This window comes from Ahaetulla prasina, chromosome 2 (genome assembly GCF_028640845.1).
Source record: "Ahaetulla prasina isolate Xishuangbanna chromosome 2, ASM2864084v1, whole genome shotgun sequence".
In the NCBI taxonomy this organism is placed as follows: Eukaryota; Metazoa; Chordata; class Lepidosauria; order Squamata; family Colubridae; genus Ahaetulla; species Ahaetulla prasina.
The window spans coordinates 234,395,192-234,410,152 of record NC_080540.1 but is presented as its reverse complement, the minus strand read 5'-3'; the positions used below and the strand labels follow the sequence as shown (position 1 = coordinate 234,410,152).

General features: G+C 41.9%; 1 protein-coding gene across 8 annotated transcripts in view; it reads right to left on the bottom strand.

Moving 5' to 3' along the window:
* LOC131190804 (transducin-like enhancer protein 4) overlaps positions 1 to 14,961 on the bottom strand; it is a 174,700-nt gene that overhangs the window by 36,672 nt on the left and 123,067 nt on the right. The gene's annotated exons all lie outside the window — the stretch shown is intronic.

Sequence of the window (14,961 nt, the reverse complement as noted above, 5' to 3'; positions counted from 1 at the left end):
TTTACACGCACAACCAATTCAATATAAGTAAAAGCTGCCTGTTGGCTGCTGAAGTAAAAGGGGTACATAAAGTAAGGACAGCAGAATCTGGTTATATAGGATTATATTCTACATACTTAACCCAAAATATCTAGGAACCGGGATATGACTAATGTCTTCCAGTATCACCTGCTACCTGTCTTTTTAATTGGTAATGCCAATGACTGAACTTGGAATCCTGCAAACTAAGCCCAAATGGGGAGGTCAATGGAAATTTAACAATGATTGACATATAACCAAGCCACAATTTACCTGTAGGTTTCAAAAGGAATATTGTGTATGTAAACCCATCCAGCACCAAAGATGGCATAATCCAAAGTCAGAGTATTTCAAAACCCAGCACCACACAATCTTGTCAGGGTTCATTTAAACCTTGTTGTTCCCCATCCTAACCCTCACAGCCTCCAAGAACCAGGATAAGGCAGCCACAGCAATGGTTAATTTGCCAGGGACAAAGATGTACTATTGAGTATCATTAGTACATTGATGATACCTCACCTTATGGTGACGGATGATCTCACCCAGCAGTCTCATGTAGATGCTAAATAAGACAGCAGACAACACTAACCCCTGCAGAACCCCACACATCTATACTATGCACTGTAGTAATTTATGAAAATGTGGCATTTCCCCCTGATATTGATGAACAATAATGACTCATTGATTAGGGAAAGAATTCCCAGTGTATATTTCAAGGCTAATAGTCCATAGGCTAAACACAACTTCTGTTTTCACCCACTTTGGGAGAGTGATCAGTAGGAAGAATCTTGTTCCAAGACAGTAGCTAATCGCAACTTATTTGACTGATCATTCAAAACGTGCTTGTTGCTACAGAAAATGAAACTTCCTCTCTCTTGCTCTGGCTAAAAAGAAACACCCAGAAATAAGCTTTGCTATATACAATAAACAAATGGCAGTCTGCCTGGAAAACACTATATTTCATATAACAGAACATGGATTTGGGAATTACTTGCTAATGAAATATGAGAATTTCAAGAGAATTAAGAATAAGCATTCTTACATTAAAAGAAAAGTGATTTCTTATTTATATACGTGCCACTTCTCAGTTTCACTGATTTTTTTTTTTTAAGAAGAACTCACATCAAAACCAAGCATAGCTTGATAGTCTCCTTGGTGACCTGCCCACACAAAGTGGAAGTGAACTTTAAGTATTTTCACTTTGGGTGTGCAAGCCATTTTGTCTCGTCAAAGCACGAGTGCTATTAAATGCACAATGGGCTTTGCTACTCACTTTCCTTATGCAAGCTTCAGTAGTGACACCATCCTCCCTAAGTTATTTGTAATGTGTTAGGAATCATGATACACAGTTTGAAAATCCCTTCAAATTTTTTTTTTAATTTGAATTTATATCCCGCCCTTCTCCGAAGACTCAGGGCGGCTTACATTGTGTAAATTAAAGTCAAACAGATTTTATTACAGTTTAATGCACCATATGAACTCTATAATTAGTGATTTTCTCCAGCATTGTAATGAATCTGTTCTAAACATCTTTAGTATATTTGGTTATGAACTTTATTAGCATTCTTTTTTAAGAGTAACTTGTAAATAAGTTAACAGAATTTTAGTTCATTCACATGCTGTACTTTTAACTGTAGTAGATTCTCCAACTGAGTAATTATTTATTATAGCTCTACTAAATGTGTAAATAATTGGCTCATTCTAAACAATTATACACTGACTTAATAGCTATTTTGTCTGATTTCAAAGAAAACTCCACACTACCATTTTTTTTGAAAAAGAAAACAGTTCCCTTGAGTTAGTATTTGTAGCAATTATAGAACTGTAAAAATATATTTTTATTGTTCTACTGAGACAATCATTTTCAAAGTTTTTGCAGAGAAAAGGCAGATAATTTATTCCAAATGCAATTCTGAAGACATTAAGATAATCATGGGGTACAACCTTTTTAATACTTTGAACATTTCATGAGCTTATCAAAGATTGCCCTAATAAATTGTGACAGAACTGCCTTTAGTGATGGCTTTTGACATAGTTTTAGAAATGCTGATCTAAAGCAAAGAAGAAAGCACATCCCATATATTACTAATTTTAAATAAAATTTGGTAATAGTAATAAAAATTATTAGTTACATTATCCCCAGCTGTACAGTCATGCTTCACAACTTAATAAACTGGGTAAGAATTAGTCCTTCTGCAGCACGAGTGATCAAACCAGAAAGCTTTTGATTAGCCATGCTATTCTCCATTATCTAAACTAGAACCAATAGTTACTACATTTGGAACAAAGGAAAATATTAATTTTCAAACGTTGCTTGGTTTATTATGATACCTATCCCAACTACAAGCTCCTAAGTTCAGCCAAAATGAAAAAGAAGGAAAGGAGATTGCATCTGTAAGAAAAAAATATGTCAGCACTGTGTAGCCGATAAACTTTTTACTTCACAACAGAACAGCTGAAAAACAGGTTTTGTTGTCTACACCTCCCCAAATTTTATCAACACAGTAAGTGTCATAGCTGGATATCATACACGTAACCTTCTGTTCTATTCAAATGAGTTATCTTATACATTCATGAAAATGTCTTTTGATGAGTACTCCATAAGAGAATTCATATTTCATTTTGTTTTTGTTAACAATGAATTATAATAATCCCAGTAAAACAGTATTCTGGCATTTATTCCTACATTATATAATTTGCGAGGGTCAATCCAGCTGTTACAATCACTTTCAAGGAAAGGGGATTTAATGTCTTAGTATTATATCTCTAACACTCGAGCTGAGCTTTTCTTAGCTTTATTCCTAACATTCTCATAATGAAAAGGCATTTTAAACAAAACAAAATAAAAACAAAACCATAATCTGGAAGGTTTTTTTAAATACTATTGTTAAGTTTGGGTATTGACGAGGCAGGAGACCAGGTTAGTGACAACAGCTCTTTAATATAGTGTGACCCAGCAAAACTCTGGAGAAAAACCTCTCCTTATATACACTTCAGCCTGAGGCTGCATCCAATCAGAAACGAGATATTTCCCGCCTAAAACTCCCGCCAAAACTTACAGTAATACATTACACTCCTTCCCTCCCAGAAGGCACTTTGCCAATATTTGCATATTACTTCTCTACGTAGTCCTGCAGGTACGTGGGGCGTCTCCTGACTCTCCCGGACCTGCGCAGTTCACTTTCTGGAGTTGAGTCGAGCTTGCCGGAGGGACTTTTCGTTCCTCTGAGCTCCTCCTCCCGCCATCCGCCCTGGATTATTCGCCGGCTCGGACCTGCTGTCCTCTAGAGGGACCGGAGGGTGTCGCTGGACCTCGCCTGACTCAGATAAGTCTCTGTTTGGTTCTTTGCTTACGCTTTCTGTTTGTTCTTGGCTCCAGTCAGCTGTGGGGTTAATTAAATCATAGTCAGGGCTGTTCTCGCCTAATTCTGCCTTATCGCTCAATCTGTTTCTTAATTGATCTATGTGGCGCCCAGATTCTGCCATCGTCTAGTTCCACTAGATAAGATTTGGGGCCCGCTTTGTCTATGACTATCCCCTCTTCCAGTTAGGGCCGCCGCTGTAATTATGTGCCCACACCGAGTCTCCTATGTTTAACTCTCGGATTCTATCTGGTTTTGTTTTGAACCCGTCCTGCACGTAGTTCGGTGTAGCCGGTCTAGCGGGCACCGTAGCTTCCGCCCATTAATAGCTCGGCTGGGCTGCGGCGGTGGCCACACAGGGGTCCTGTGTTGACGGTTAGAATGCGCCGATTTGTGCCTGCCAATCGCCGGGCCGCTTCGTGATAGCGCTTCTTTCGCACCCCGGACAAAACGCTCAGCAAGGCCGTTCGACGCAGGGTGGAACGGCGCTGAGAGGGCATGTCGGATGCCCTCTTCAGCCAGGTACCCTTCAAATAATGCTGCGGTGAACTGTGGGCCGTTATCGGACACGAGGGTGTCCGGTAGCCCGTGCGTGGCGAAAAGGTGGTTTAGTGCTGAGATGACAGCTCCGCGGTTGTGGATTTCATTAGGATGATCTCCAGCCATTTGGAGAATGCATCCACCACAATTAGAAATGTTTGGCCGTGGAAGGGGCCGGCAAAATCAATGTGTATGCGGGACCAAGGGCCTTGGGGTTTCTCCCACTCCAAAACTGGGGCCGAGGTGGTAGTGGTCTGATTCCTGACATACTTGGCATCGCCCAACCCTGTCACTGATTTCCCTGTCCATTAGGGGCCACCAGACATAGCTCCTAGCCAAACCCTTCATCCTCACAATTCCTGGGTGACCCTCATGCAGGAGTTCCAGAACTTTTTTTCTCAGCTTCTCTGGAACTACCACCCTATCCCCCCAGAGCAGGCACCCCTTGCACAGACAATTCCCTTTTTCTTTACAAATTCCTTGAAAGCTCGCCCGGCAGCGGGCCATCCCTTGAACCCAACTGATTACAGTCCTTAAAACAACGTCCCGGTAGGAGGCCCGAGCCACTTCCTGCGATGTGACTGGCCAGAGTCCAAAGAGTCAATTAGTAGAACGGGTGTGCCCGGGTGGGGTCCTCGATTTCCTGGCAATGGGCATCTGCTCAATGCGTCCGCATGCCCCAGCTCCTTTCCAGGCCGATGCTGCAGCTTGTAGGAGTATGCGGTCAAAAATAGTCCATCTGGTCAGTCTAGGTGAGAGTGCTACTGGCGTTGGTCGCCAGCCAGTAACCCCAATAGCGGTCTGTGATCAGTGACAATTTCAAATCTCGCCCAAAACGTATTCGTGAAATTTTTCACCCTGACACTATTGCGAGAGCCTCCCTATCTAGCTGGCTGTAATTCCTTTCAGCCGGGGACATCGCTCGTGAATAGAACGCTATAGGGGCTTCAGTGCCGTTTGGGAGTCTGTGGCTAAGTACCGCTCCTACTCCATAGGGGACGATCACAAACCAATACTAACGGCAGTCTGTTGTTGTATTGTATTAACAGGCTATCGCTTGATAGCAAACTTTTACTGCCTCAAATGCCCTATTCTCTGACTTCCCCACGACCAAGCAGTGTTTTTCCAAGCAATTTATGCAGCGGTTCAGCAACGGTTGCCTTGTCTTTTAAAAACACGGCGTAAAGTTTACCAGACCCAGGAAAGCCTGGAGTTCTGTCTTGTTTTTGGGTGCTGGGGCTCTCTTTATCGCCTTGACTTTGCTCTCAGTGGGTGAATCCTTTTTGTCTATTCTATAGCCCAAAATTCAACAGATTCGACCCCTATCTGACACTTGCTTGCTTTGACTTTTAATCCTGCCGACCTAAAATGGCCAAAACTTTCCTTAATCGCTTCCCCAGTTCTCTTAAATCTTCCCTGATACCAACACATCATCGAAATAGGGTACGACTCCGGTAACCCTTGTAGGAGCCGCCCATCAAATTTTGAATAGCCCGGGCCACACTCACCCGAACTGTAACCGGTGCACTTAAAGGCACCCGTGCGTTACAATGGTCTGGGCCTCAGCTGTGCTAGCATCTACGGGTAGCTGTTGGTACGCTTGTGCCAAGTCTAATTTGGCGAAAACTTGTCCGTGCCTAGTGAGTGCAATAAGTGTTGCACTACTGGAACTGGGTAGGCGCTCTTTTGCAATGCTTTGTTCAAGGTAGCCTTGTAATCAGCGCAAATTCTTATGGACCCGTCTGGTTTTATAGGGGTGACGATTGGCGTCTCCCATTTGGCATGGTCAACTGGCACTAGTATCCCCTGGCTGACTAATTTATCTAACTCTTTGTCGATTTTAGGTTTGAGTGCAAAAGGAACCCTCCTTGCCTTTAACCTAATGGGAGCTATTTGGGGGTCTAAATTGAAGGAGATAGGGGTCCCCTTGTACTTGCCTAAACGGTCCTCGAATACGTCTGCGAATTCCTCCAGTAGGGCGTTTTGCAGGTTGCATCCGCTCCGGTGGACGCCAGTCACCCCCATTCCCAACGCCCTGAACCAGTCTAGCCCCAGCAAGCTTGGCAAGGTTCCCTCGACTAACGTGATGGGCAGGGTCTTTTCGTATGTCCCGTACTTGACCTCGACGGTCGTTGTCCCTCGAACAGGGATGCGGTTGCCCTGGTAATCCTGCACCCGGAGCCGTTGTTTCTGTAGCTTGCGCTTTGCGATGTGCGGCAAGGCTTTCACAAAAGTGTCCCAGGACATGATTGTGATAGCTGATCCTGTGTCTACTTCCAGTCGGCACGGTACGCCTTCAATTGTCGGGTTTGTGAAGATCTTTTCTTCGATGCGGGTAGCTGCGTGGTCTATGGTAACAGTCATTCGGTTTGACTTCGCTCTTTCTTTCCTGGCCAATCGCTGGTCGCCTCGCCGATCTCGCGCTCTGATTGGCTGGTTTGAAATTTCGGCGGAATGTGGGGTTTGCATCTCTGACTCAGAGCCGCTCTGATTGGCCGATTTGAATTTTCGGCGGAAGGTTGGGGTGCTCGGCAGACTTGAGCCAGGTGCCCTTCCTTTCACACCGCCGCAAATGGCGCCCTGAACTTACATCTTTGGCGCTGATGTCGCCCGCAACTTCCGCATTCCTCCGGTCTTCCTTGTCGATTTTCCGTGTAGTGGACTTCTTCCTCCTCTTCGCTGGTTGACTCACGATAGGTTTCTTCGTGGTGGACTGTGCTCGGCTTTGCGCCCGCCATCGGCGTGAGTCGCTTTGTAAGGTGTCTGCTGCATGGTTGGACATCTCATGGGCTCTGGCTTCGTCCAGGCGTTTGCCAATGTCAGGTTGCTCTTGGCTAGCAACCGTCTCCTCAAACGGATGTCTCTGACCCCCGTATAAGTTGTTCCAGCAGCTCTTCGTCCAGATCGCGGTACTGCAATGCTTGGAGGCTTGTCTCAGGGCTGCCATGTAGTCGCTGATAGACTCGCCTTCTTGTTGCCTCGCTCCCCAAACTCGCACTGCCGAACGATTTGGACGGGGCTGGTGCGTAGTGATTCTTCAGGAGGGTCTGAAGGGTCTGCCACGATACGGAGTGTAGCGGTGTTGGCTCCGCTAGGGCTTCTGCGACGGCGATGACTGCTGACCCACAGTGGCTTATGAAGTAAGCCCGTTTGCGGTTGTCGGAGACTCCCTGTAGCTCGCTTGCCTCCAGGAAACTTTCAAACGGGTCATATATTCCCCATGTCTCCTGGGCAGGGTCAAACGGAGTGGGTGGCGTGTAGCCGGTCATCGCTGCATTCGCCGTCACCTTGCTGGGTTTGATTCTCGTAGTGAGTTCAGCTCTGTTCTGGTGCTCTGCCTCAATATCCCACCTTCGTCGCCAATGTTAAGTTTGGGTATTGACGAGGCAGGAGACCAGGTTAGTGACAACAGCTCTTTAATATAGTGTGACCCAGCAAAACTCTGGAGAAAAACCTCTCCTTATATACACTTCAGCCTGAGGCTGCATCCAATCAGAAACGAGATATTTCCCGCCTAAAAGTCCCGCCAAAACTTACAGTAATACATTACAACTATATAGCCTCATGTTCTTCATTTTAAATAGTTTAGAAATGAAATTGTATAAGCAGAAGGAGAAAAATATGCTTTGGTAGCAATCTGGCAATTACATTTTAAGGAGTGTAGGCATGTTTCCAAACAAGCTACTCCAGTATACAAATAACCCAGCAGGGACAAAGATAACAATGTCTCTGGTGTAGGTTTAGATCTTTGCAAAAGTTAACATTTCATAAACGTTGTCTAGGAAACCATATCCTTAGTTATCAGACTTCAGATGTGAACTGTAGATATCCTAGTTTGGGATGCTTCATGAGAACTACCAAACCAGAGTGGACAATTTAAAGGTGATTACTTTTACATAACAAAATCCAAATTCCACTTGCTAATTATCATGTGCTATGAGTCACTGGAAGTCAAGTGGCGTATAAATGTAATCAATGGTGGTTTGCCACACAATAAGCCAGATTTTTGGACTATGTTTGATATTTTTATCTCCCTATTGACCTGGGATAGGCAGATGTGGTTGTTTGATGGTGTTAAAGGTACTATTGCAGGAAGTAAATTGTTCCAAATAAAGCTGCCTTTTGCAACTGACTAATGGTGAATTTGTCAGTGCCAATGGGGTTCAAGTAGTACTCCAGTTGTTTTGGGATTGTGCCCAAGGTGCCTATTATTATTGGCACTATTTTTGCTTTCTTTTGCCACAGTTATTCTACTTCTATTTGCAGGTCTTTGAATTTTGTGATTTTCTCCAGTTCTTTCTCTTCTCTGTCTCAGGGTTCTGTCATGTCCACTGTTCAGAATTTTTTGTCTTTCATATTGACTATTGTTATGGCTGGGGCATTACGTGGTAGGTGCCTATCTATTTGCATTCTAAAGTCCCAAAGCACTTCATTTTTTTCATTTTTTTTATTACTTTGTATATTCTGTGGTCCCATCAGTTCTTGATTGGAGGCAAATGGTATTTCTCAAAGATATTCCTATGCACCATTGTTGCTACTTTGTCGTGCCATTGTTTGTAGTTAGTGTGAGTAACGTTCTTGTAGCAGCTAGCTGTGGTCCAATTTCTTCTGCTTCTTTGCATTTGCTATATGTTGCTGTCTTCCAGGAATATGATTATTTCTAATTGTTGTGATAGAGAGTTTGGTTTGTTTCATGTTGATATACTTTTATTTTATTTATGGTTTTTATTTTAATATGACAGTTTTATAATGCAAGCCTCCTACAATCGCTAGATAGGATGACATGCAAATGAGGGTGAAGGAATAAATAAAATAAGCAAACCTTGTCAGCCTGTATCACATAAACATAATCAACTGCAGTTTATTCAATCAAACCAGGTTCAACCATGACTTAAAGCAATATATGAGCCTAGTCTATAAATCAACAAAGAAATACCATAGCTCATGCACAGCTGGCTCTAAAGGGAGAGTTGGAAATGACTATTACATTATGAAGTGGTTCAGTTTGCTTTTCTTTGTTTTAAAATTGTAAAGTTCATTTGTAACTACTACACACAGAAAAGGCTTCTAAATTTGCATCTAGTTAAAACTATCCAGCACCTCAGTTAGCTAATACGTCTGTCCAAAGGTTCACACGAACAGAACTTGAATTGTCCAGTAAGGCCTCAAATATTCAAGTAGCAAAAATTTTGTCCTTGCACAGAAATATTATTTACTTTCTATCAAAGGCTACTAAGCAGCACAAACTCTACCACTATATCGATACATATATGTGTGCACACACACACACTCACACTCACACATAAGCAGGAAGGATTAGGAGGCTCATCAGAGCTTTGGGATTAGCTGAAGTGCAAAAAATCCAGGGAAATTAAGTCTACAGGGAAGGGCAGAAATACTGGAGATTCTTATGATGACTTAATATCTTCAGCAATTATGGAATGTAAATGGAAGGGGCGGGGGAGGAGAGAATGAAAAACAACAACAACTGAAAACTGGATAAGAAGAGGAGTAGGAGAAAAAAGCCATCATAGAAGAGATTTGCAGCTTTTATATAATTCGTTGCAGATTTCCTTTCTTCTATGACTGTTTTCATTTTAGATTAGGAGATCTTGACCATATTTACCATCCATAGGGAAAGGTGACAATGACTGAGTTTGTAATGTGGTTTGCTTTGTTTTGGCATGTTTTGTCAATCCAGCCTCTATAGTTTTTTTAGCCATGGTTCCTATGTTAGTAGAATGTATGTGATTTATGCAAACAACTATGTTTAGAACTAAATGGTTTACAACATGTGTGAGCCAAGCTAACATTGTCTGCATTTTACATATTTGCTTATTGTGACAATTTTTAAGTCTTTTCTGATTAAAAAAAGACAGCTATGGAACAGTGATGCGTTTCTACCGGTTTGCCCCGGTTTGGCCGAACCAATAGTGGCAGTGGCGGGAGGCTCCACCCATCTACCCGGACATCATCACGGACGCTCTGCGCATTGGCAGAAGGACCCCGCACATGCGCTCACAGTTCTGAACCGGTAGCGAAGGTAAGTGGAAACCACTACTGCTGTAGAAAAATTATTGCTTGAATGATAGTTGGGTAACATCTAGGTATACAATAGAAAAATCAGGTCTATAAGAGACATAGTTTATAAATAGGTAGGTAGGTAGATAAATAGGTAGATAGATGATGGATATAGATATATATTCACAAGTAGTAACTGATCAAGAGGTATGATTCTATGACTTATGATTTGTGAATCACTTTCACAATTTGTGAACCACTTTCACAAGTATGTTCAGTAAAGAACAAATCCAACTTTAAGGGGTTGATCCCTTATGTTGTAGAATTGTTCCCTCTCTCTCACGCCCCACAATTTTCTTGGTTTCAAATCCACTAATAATCTGTCCATTGGTAGATTATGACTCTCCACATTCAGAAATTCTGTAATAGACTCCTTTCACTTTATGAAGATCAGAAAGAGCAGAAGGGAAGGGGGGGGAATAATTCAAATTTCATCTTCCTTTTAAAACACTAAATGAAACCGTCTTTCGGAGGATAGCTGTCACTCACAGTCATACTGTGCTGTCCAGTAAACTGCATTGATAATTCCTCATGAATAAAAATTCCAGCATTATCATCCCCAGCAATGTTGTTGACATGCTTTTTTCCCTATTTCACTAAAAATGCCATTAATTTTCTGGCTTCACAACAGCTGAGCTATTCCCTATTTGAATATACAAAAGAGCATTTTGTTTAAACCAAATTAAAAGCGTTCCAGTAAATGACTTCAATTTTGCTGGTTATACCATTCCAATGGGCAATAGTCTAATCCTGCAACTACCCTCCCACCCTACCATTCTTTTCAACTCTGCTGTCTCTTCCACTTCCCCCTCTTTCTGTATATTTAACTCTTACAGTGTCATGAACCAGATTTACCCACATCAACAGCCAAGGACAAAGCTGAAACTCCACCCAGAATAAAATCAAAGAAATGCTCAAGCAGAGAAAAGAGAGAAGCAACCTTACTCTGACGTATTAACATCTTTGCCTATAAACAGCAATTGAAATAGGGAAGGAGAGAGAGGGAGAGGGAGGGAGGGAGGGAGAGAGAGAAATGCAAACAGTGAAGGAACTTTCTAGGAACTTTCCCATCCAAGCTAAGTGCCGACAGCTCTCATCTCAGTCAGTCTGTAAACCGGCGTGCCTGCCAGGCCCTCCTGGCACCTCACCACTTTATTTGTTCCCATTTGTATCTAATGCTTTTGTCAACAGTTCAACACAAGGCAAAGCAAACAACCCACTACAAACACTGGGGGTAACAGCAACGCACAGCAAATCCTTCACAATTATCCAACCCCAGCTGCTCAAGGCCTGTCCAGGCCGCTTTCATTTACAACAATGTCAACAAAAGGCTGAAACCCAATAACCAGGGGTGGGTCAATACTACCACTGTAAAACCCTCTGGAGGAGGAAATGCTCTTCTCCCGCTCTACTGCTTCAGCAAACATGCAGAATAATTCAGCCAGATAGATGAGGCCTTGTCTAATCATTTGTCGTGCATGAATTATTCAAGGCTCGTCACATAAACTGCTTAAAGGACAGCTCCTCAAATATTTCAGAGGAAGTACCAGCTGTCCAATTTGTTAAGCGGAAGACGCATTAGGCAAATCCTAACACAGAGGACAGGAGTAAACTTCATTTATTTATTTTAAAAGACCAACTTAATGCTGCAGACTTTTCAACTGTTTTGATTTTATATATACATACATGCATATATATATGTGTGTGTGTGTGTGTTTTCTAAATATGTTTGGATACAATTACAAACAAAGGGGTGTCTGGTATATATGTATCTGTGGTAACTACCTGAGGTTGGCTGCTTGTATCTCTGAGGATATATTTATACTCCACAGTTTGATGAGAAAACACACTGAGACACTCTCATTATGTGCTAACATTCAGAGGTGAATGATTAGCAAGAAACATCATGTTTGGATAGTACTGGATGAAAGAGTAAGGCAGTGGATCCTTAATGTTCTAACTTATGCTCAGCTGGGAACCTCACAAGGTAGCCTACCAGCACTACTTAGAAGGCAAGGATATAATTAGATTAGGAGAAAATGGAAAGGAATCTTAAAGCAACAGTGTAATAGGCAGTACGTGCGTTTAATCACTGACTCTACAAAAGCGTTCCCATGTGATGGAGGAAAAGGCATGGATACAAATTGTCATTTATTAAATTGCATTTTACCATGACAAAAACATATGTCCTCCAATTTATTTCAACACAGCATGTTATGTGTGAAGGTGGGGAGAGATTTATATTTCACACTATATTTTGTCTAAATTCCATTCCAAAACAGGCCTCTTGTAAAAGCATAGACATAGCCACCTGTCTACAACTTTTTTAAGCAGCTTCGTATTTTCTTAGGGTCCTCTGGAATAGCTACATGATGCTGGAAAAATGGCTGCTTTAAAGGGTTACAAAGAAGAATTACATTCCTATCTCCATACCCCCATACATGCATCTGTTTAAAGTGAATCTGAAATACTGCATATTCTGAGTAGGCAGGCATGTATAGAAAGCATATATGCTCATACATCCTAAAATGAATATTTACTAGCAAAAGGCAATTATCTCACTGGACAGGCAGATTCATTCCACAGCAAGCAACCATGGAGATTTCTAGTCCTTGCGTTTAAAATTAATAACCAACGCTTTCAATTGCACCTAGAAAGCCTATCGGAAGTTAATACAACTTCCAGAAAAAGGGTGTTAACATGGACAAATTTGGGTGTCCTTAATTTAATTCGGGGTAGTCACACACTAAATCAGTTTCAGCTTCCAGCTGACCTTCAAGGGCAGCCCAATATAGAGCAAACTGCAATAGGCAATAGGGTAAGGTAACCTGGGCATGAATATTTCCTGACCCTTAAAAGGTCAAAAGTGGCACATGATATTGTACAAAGGCTGCTCTGCTACAGCCTTCACCTCTGCTAAAGCAGGAACTGTGAGTCCCAGTTGTGAACTAATCTCTGTAATGAGGGAACACAACCTCAACCAGAGATATAAATGGACCATCTCTGATTCAGAAGGCTTTGGATCCTCAGTTGTTCCATCGAGTTCAGCATGAGTGTATTTCTTCCCATTAAGACCTTAACTGTCTACAGCAGGGGTGTCCAAACTTGGCCCCTTGAAGAGTGGTGGACTTCAACTCCCAGAATTCCCCAGCCAGCATGAGCTATAAATATAAACAAGTTGCTGGCTGGCTGGGGAATTCTGGGAGTTGAAGTCTTCAACTCTTCAAGGGGCCAAGTTTGGACATCCCTGGTCTACAGACACAGGAGGGCAGAGATGGAGACCTGGGTATCATTAGCATTTTGACAACACCTTTGCCCATGCCAACAAATGATCTCCCCTCATGGCTTTATACAGATGCTTAAAAGTAAGGGAAAAGTAATGATACTTTTAGCACCCCACAATGAACAGACCAAGGTCCAAATTCTAGCTCACTTCCCTGGGATGATATTGATTACTCAGGAAGGAACTACCCCAAACAGTGACCCACTTTGCACAGTCAAGCTAAATATGTGAATGTTGATAACAATGACAGTACTGAAAAGAAATATTAATCAAGTATATACTTTAAAGGTTTCATCTTTCTAAGTGCCACATTAAAATACCCCTGCATTTTATTTGACTGTCTTCATGTTGTTTTCTTCATCGTATCCAGGCCCAGGTTGAAGTACCTTAACACTATATTAAGCTATTTCATGTAGTAATGTTTTCCCTCTTCTTCCACAGGCTGCTTCCAAGTGCTGCCAGCCAGGATTTGGGAAGGTTTTTCTGGATTTTTTTGGTGGAAAGGAGAGGAACAGTTTCTCTTCTGTTGAAAGCTATACCTGTAGACTGTTTTGAAAGTAGCCATTAGGCATCCTATCCATGTGAAGACCAGCTCTCACAGCTTGTTATTGATTGCTGCCTTCTGTTGTACCAAATGCCTTAATATGGACCTGTGTTCTGCAGCCAGGTTATTCCTGGACATGGGCCTAGTGTTCATTTAGAAGAGCACCAGACCTGTGTTCGGAAGTAGTTTGACAGATAGCAGATGCAGAAAAACTCCTCACCTGTCACCTGCTAGTCAGGCGAGGTGACAAGTGGCTCACTGTCCTAAGCATTCATCTATACTTACCCATCTTCACATATTAAGAGTGATTGGTGGTAGGTGACCCTCACTAGGAAGGGAAACGCAGCCAGGGGAATCCAGCAATCACTTTTCTTAACTTGTCCTGCATTACACCAGTAAGGTCGGCACCACTTGTCAGTCTTAATACTGAGAGATAATATGGATCAGCAATGAGGGAATTAAGATTTATGCCAGGATGTATTTTTTTCTCCACTCACATTGGTTGTGCCCAATGTTCTCACACATTCCAGAATATAAAGAATATATTTCTTTTATTTTGGTAAAATAAAATAAATACTTCGTAAAAATCACGCCTCTAGTATGTCATCTACATATAATGATTTGAGGAAATACACAACACAATGTTAACTTCAGAACAGAAGATGAATGATTAAGGCAAACATATCTATAATAAAAATATGAGGAGATGCAGCATTATGTATCTTGCCTACGTGCCAATTTATGGTATATTCTTTGAAACACTGTCCCAATTGTTCCACTTCTCTCCCTTGTTAAGGATTAGATTAATATCCATCCCAAATCACTAATATAAAGTCATATTAACATAAAAAATTTGTGTAGCATTTTATTAAAAGAGGGAAAGTGGTAATTATGCCTAGTACTGCAACCTAATTTTATACTGGGCAGCATCATTTGAGGTGAGAACACAAGATTAACAAATGAAGTCATGAAATCTACAGCAAAACTCTAACATAAGTGCCAGGCAAGAGTAGCAATGGATAATTGCCATTTATAGTTGGTTTATCTTTGAATTTTTCAGGACTAAATGCTTACCATTGCAAAAATGTACTATAACATAGAGCCATGATGGTGAACCTATGGCATGCGTGCCA